General features: G+C 38.6%; 1 pseudogene; it reads right to left on the bottom strand.

Annotated features, from left to right (window-relative positions):
• Positions 1-4,016: 4,016 nt before the first annotated feature.
• LOC138170019 (small ribosomal subunit protein eS4-like) lies at positions 4,017-5,101 on the bottom strand (annotated as a pseudogene).
• Positions 5,102-6,157: the final 1,056 nt, after the last annotated feature.

The raw sequence follows: 6,157 nt of genomic DNA on the forward strand, positions 1-6,157 counted from the left end.
ATGAGTTTCTCCCAGAACCTCCATCTTGAGGAGGACCCAGACCAGCCACCTTTCATTCCTCTCCTGCTCTGCTTCTGACTCTCTGAGCTTTTCCACATGCCCCTCCAAACTGGTATATCCCCTCCTCCCTCACTTTTTCAGCTTTTATATGTTATCTTCCCTTCTTAGCATGTAAGGTCCTTGAACTTATACACAGTAACAGCAACATTGTGTGATGACCACCTTTGATAGACTTAGCTCTTCTCAGCAATGCAATGATCTAACACAATTCCAAAAGACTCATGATGGAAAATGCCAGAGAAAGAACCATGGAGTCTGAGTGCAGATCAAAGCAGACCATTTTCTCTTTGTTTTGTTTTGTTTTTTCTTTCTCTTGGTTTTTCCCTTTTGATCTGATTCTTCTTTCACAACATGACTAATGTGGAAATATGTTAAATATGATTGTACGTATATAGCCTATATCAGATGGCACAGCTGTCTTGGGGAGGGAAGGGAGAGGGAAAAATTTAAACTCAAAATCTTGTAAAAGTGGATGTTAGAAACTAAAAATAAATTTAAAAAAGGATGGGTAGAAGTCATTTTTCTTCTTTTGCTTTTATCTGTATCCTCACGGCACTTAGCACAATACCTGACATATAACATATAGTAAGTGTGTAATCAGTGCGTGCTGACTTGACTTGATCCCAGCACAGCAGACACAGGGAAGGACAGCAGCATAGACAGACCCAATTATAATCTTCTGTTTACTGTAGTCTGGAACTAGTAATGCCTTTCTACATTTCTGCCAGTGGTCAGCAGTCAACTCCTTCTCAGAAAGGACTTAGAGGACAAAGAAGCCAAATTACCTTGCTTTCTGGAGATAAGGGGGTGGGAGAGATGAAGCTGTTTACCCAGCTCTTTAGCAGAGACAACTAAAGGGGTAGATTTCATATTCTTCTCCCTTCCTATCATGGAGCTTTCAGGAAGAGGGAGTTCCTGGTTGGTGGGACAGGCAACAATGAGTAGGAAAGGTGAGTTTTGGTATTGACCTTGGTGCTGGAACAGACTGCCTGTAAGAGGGTAATATACATTGTTTTTACATGCAACTGGGAAATAATATATACAGGCAATGGGCTCTAGAAGTCCACCTTGCCCTACAAGAAAGTAAGAGGAAGGAGGTAAAGGGGGGATGGAGGGATAGAAGAGAGGGCAGACTGGGGGAAGGGGTAATCAGTATGCTTACCATCTTGGTTTGGAGGGTAGGGGAGAGATGGGAAGAAAATTTGAAACCCAAAATCTTGTGGAAATGAATGTTGAAAACTAAAAATAATAAATTCTGGAAAAAGTTATAAGAAAAAAGAGGGTAATATACTTTTAGGCACCTTACTACAGATGGCTCTGACCGTTGATGAGGACTAATAGCTACTCTGGAAATGTTGTCCTTTGTTCTGTGGCGCTTGTTTTATTGGTGCTGATTCTGCTCATTACCACCACTTCACATCGAGATCCACTGTGAACTGCAAAGACTTGACATTACCCATTACATGGACTGAATTATTAAGATCCAAAGTGAGGAAGGGAAACCTAAATTTTCGTGTCTTCCTATTCAGTTCTATTCCATGTTCTGTCACTCCTGCGGGGGACAGTACATTGTTTATCTTTTTGCTATTTTTCCCCTGGGGAAGAAGCTGAAACACCAGCAGATGGTAGCAGAGAGTTTCATCTTCTCCAATAAAGAGCAGAGATACTTCAAAGTGGGCAGCACAGAGCAGCTCAGAGACGTTCATACATACATACACATACATACACATACACATACACATACATTCACATACACGTTTCTCTGTGTATGTGAGGAAATCTGATTGACAGCAGCCAAGAGCAGGGCCCTAACATCACGAGAGGATATTGGTAGCTCTACAGCAAGAAGGCATGAATCTCTTTGGCCCAATGTACTCCTGGGACACACATGTCCACCACGGATATACTTCACCCACTCACTTAGAGTGTGTTAACCTAAGGGGGATGCACTCCTGTTTGTATAGAGAATCTGTCTTCTGATATTTTTTTTGTTATGTTGTTTTATTAAATGCATTTTTTGCTAAATTAATGGGTCCTCTGGTCCAGTGATAGGATTTTGTGGTTGTTGTTTAATTTCAAATTTGTTTTTTCTAATTTCATTTGCTTTTAAAAATTTTTTGAGTTCCAAATTTCCTCCCTCCCTCTCCCCTTCCCCTTTCCTTGAGAAAGCAAGCAATTTGATATAGATTATACATGTGGAGTGATACGAAACATATTTTCGTTATTAGCCATGTTGCAAAAGAAAACAGACCAAAAAATGTTTTTTTTAAGTAAAAAAAAAAGTATGCTCTGATCTGCATTCAGACTCCATCAGTTCTCTGGCAATGGATAACATTTTTTTATCATAAGTCTTTTGGAATTGTATTGGATCACTGCTAAGAACAACTAAGTTATTCTCAGTTGATCATTGCGCAATATTGCTGTTACTATATACAATGTTCACCTGGTTCTGCTCACTTTACTTTACATCAGTTCCCAGGCTTTTTGGAAACTATTTTGCTCATTTTGTTGTTATTGTTGTTGCTTTTGGAGGAAGGAAGGCAGGGCAATTGGGGTTAAGTGACTTGCCCTAGGTCACAGGGCTAGTGAGTGTTAAGTGTCTGAGGCCAAATTTGAACTCACATTCTCCTGACACGAGGGCTGGTGCTCTATTCACTGTGTCACCTAGCCGCCCCTTACTCATTTCTTATAGCACAATAGTATTCCATCACAGTTATATACCACAACTTGTTCAGCTATTCCCCAGTTGATGGGCATCCCCTCAATTTCCTATTCTTTTGCCACCACACAAAGAGCTGCTATAAATATTTTTGTACATATAAGTCCTGTTCCTTTTTTAAAAATCTCTTTGGGATACAGACCTAGAGGTATTGCTAGGTCAAAAGGTATACAATTTTATAGCTCTTTAAGCATAGTTTCAAATTGCTTTCCAGAATGGCTCAGTTTGGATCAGTTCACAACTTCACCAATAGTGCACTAGTGTCTCAATTTTTCCACATCCCCTCCAAAATTTATCATTTTCCTTTTGCCATATTAGCCAATCTGATAGGTGTGGAGTGGTACCTCAGAGTTGTTTTAATTTGCATTTCTCTAAACAATAGTGATTTAAGGCATTTTTATATGATTATATGTAGGTTTGATTTCTTCTTCTAAAAGTCACCTGTTCATATCCTTTGACCATTTATCAACTGGGGAATGACTCCTTCTTATAAATTTGACTCATTTCTCTATATAATTGAGAAATTTCTTTTTATCAGAGAAACATACTATAAATTTTTTCCTAGGTTTTTTTTTTTTACTTTTCTTCTGATAATAACTGCATTGGTTTTGTTTGTGCAAAAACTTTTAAATTTAGTGTAATCAGGATGATAAATTTTACATCCCATAAAGCTCTCTATCTCTTGTTTGGTCATAACTTCTTCCCTTATCTGTAGATCCAACAGGTAAAATATTCCATTCTCCCCTAATTTGCTTATGATATCACCCTTTATGTCTGAATTGTATACCCACTTTGACTTTATCTTGATATATAGTATGAGATATTGGTCTACAATTAGTTTTTGTCAAACTGCTTTCCAGTTTTCCCAGGAATTTTTGTCAAATAGGGAGTTCTTGTTCCAAAAGCTTGGATCTTTGGGTTTATCAAACACTAGATTACTATGGTCATTTATTACTATGTATTGTACGTTTAATCTATTCCACTGATCTACCTACCACTCTATTTCTTAGCCAGTACCAGATTGTTTTGATGATTACTGCTTTGCAATACAATTTGAGAGTTAGTACTGCTAGAGCAATTTGTGGGAGTTTGTAAGACGATGTCTTTTGTTTGTTTGTTTGTTTGTTTTTCTTGAAGTTTTATTGATATCTTTTGTTTTCACAGCAGCCATTTTGGGATATGTCCTCTCCCCATCCTCTAGTCAGAGACCTGTCCCATGTAACAAAGAGAACAGTTAAGCAAAACTAATACAGATACATCTTCTAACATTTTATGCAACATTCATACCCACAGTACCCTAATCCAAGGAAAGAAGATAAAGGCATTTATGGCTTGTTCTATTTCATTTGATAAGACCGTGTTGTTTAAGCTATTTCTTATTTTGTGTATTTTATATTTTGTAGGGTAATCACATTTTTTGTTAAAAACGGTAACATCTCAACTTGATCGAAACCCTACAAATCCTCATCTGCACTCATTTAGCTACTGCTCTGCTTAGCTGCCAATCTCCTGTCTCTCTCTTCAGCAATTGTAAGGTGGATACCTTTCCTCGGGGAAGAGAGATCCAAGGCTTATTATCTTTGCCAATAACAAAAATGTTGGAGAGCCTGGTAGCAAAACTATTGCCATTGGCATCTTTTACACGGACAGCATCAAAAGAGCCAGGATGTTTCTCCCTGTATGTGATCACACCAATTCGACCCAAATTAGCCCCACCAGTCACCATACATAGGTTACCAGTATCAAACTTGATAAAATCAGTGATCTTGCCAGCCTCTAAATCAATCTGAACTGTGTCATTCACTTTGATCAGAGGATCTGGCTAATGGATAGTGCGGGCATCATGGGTCACCAGAGGGGGAATACCTTTTGTACCCACAAAAATTTTCCTCACTTTGCACAATTTATATTTAGCTTCCTCTGCTGTAATACGATGAATGGCAAAGCATCCCCTTGTGTCATAAACCAGACGGAAATGTTCACCCATCTTCTCAATGCTAATGATATCCATAAAGCCAGCTGGGTATGTAATATCAGTGTGGACCTTGCCATCAATCTTGATGAATCGCTACATGCAGGTCTTCTTTACTTCTTCTCCAGTCAGGGCATACTTCAATCTGTTTCTCAGGAAGATGATGAGCGGGAGACACTCCCTCAGCTTGTGGGGACCTGTTGATGGTCTTGGAGCAAAAACTCCTGTTAACTTATCCAGCATCCAATGCTTTGGAGCTGCTACACGCTTAAAATGCTTCTTGGAACCATGACCCATGGTTACACTCAACCTGAGATAAAATGGGAACTTTACTCAGCTGTCAGATCAGAGGCTCCACTACTTATACACTTTGTGTGTTTGGCCAAGTCACTGTACCCTTTCCAGCCTTAGTGTCTTTACCAGCAGCACGACCAGCTGGTCCCAAGGCCGCACGGCAAGAGGTGTAAGACAATGTTTTGATGATGCCTGACAAAGTACCTTGAAGCTGAGATAGTTTTCTGGGGGCACATGTGTTGAGAAGGGCCAGGTTCCACACTGGGAAGAAGCAGAAGATGCTAGGAACCATTGTGCTAAGCTAGTATACTATAAATGTCAATAACGGCTAGGACTTAGCACTGGTGATTTCTTTTACCTGTTTTTCTCTCCTCATGTAGGGCAAGATATCAAGAAACTTGCTTTCAAAAGTTTCATAAAGCTTTTCAAAAAGTTCATAAGGAAAAAATTCATTCCCCAATAGATAAATAGATATCAACAGGTAGTTTTAAAAGAAGAAATCCAAGCTATCAACAATTATATGAAAAATGTACTAAAACATTATGATTAGGGAAATGAAAATTAAAGTAATTTTGAAGTTTTACCCCATACCTGTTGGACTAGCAAAAAAGACAAGAGATGAAAATGACAAATGTTGGAGGTGCTATTGATTTTTGGTGGAACTTTGAATCGGTCCAGCCGTTTTGGAAAGCAATTTAGAACTAGGCCCAGAAAGTTACCAAACTATGAGTGACCCAGTCATATATCACTACCAGGCCTATATCACAAACAAATCAAAGAAAGAGGAAAAAGATCTACATGTACAATAATATTTACAGCAGCTATTTTCATAGTAGCCAAGAGTTGGGAACTAAAGGGATGTCTTCTTTTGGGGAATGGATAAACAAATTGTGGTATTTGAGTATAATGTAATATTAATGTGCCATAAGATGTGATGAAAATGGACATTTTTATAGGAAACTGTGAAGATCTCTATGAAATGATGTAAAATTAACAGAAGTAGAAGAACAATTTATTTTTTTATTTGAAGGGGGAAGGCTGGGCAATTGGGGTTAAGTGACTTGCCCAAGGTCACACAGCTAGTAAATGTTGAATGTCTGAGGCCAGATTTG

This window comes from Petaurus breviceps, unplaced genomic scaffold (genome assembly GCF_028583685.1).
Source record: "Petaurus breviceps papuanus isolate PSGF00001 unplaced genomic scaffold, PetGlider_PUasm1.0 38, whole genome shotgun sequence".
Lineage (NCBI taxonomy): Eukaryota > Metazoa > Chordata > Mammalia > Diprotodontia > Petauridae > Petaurus > Petaurus breviceps.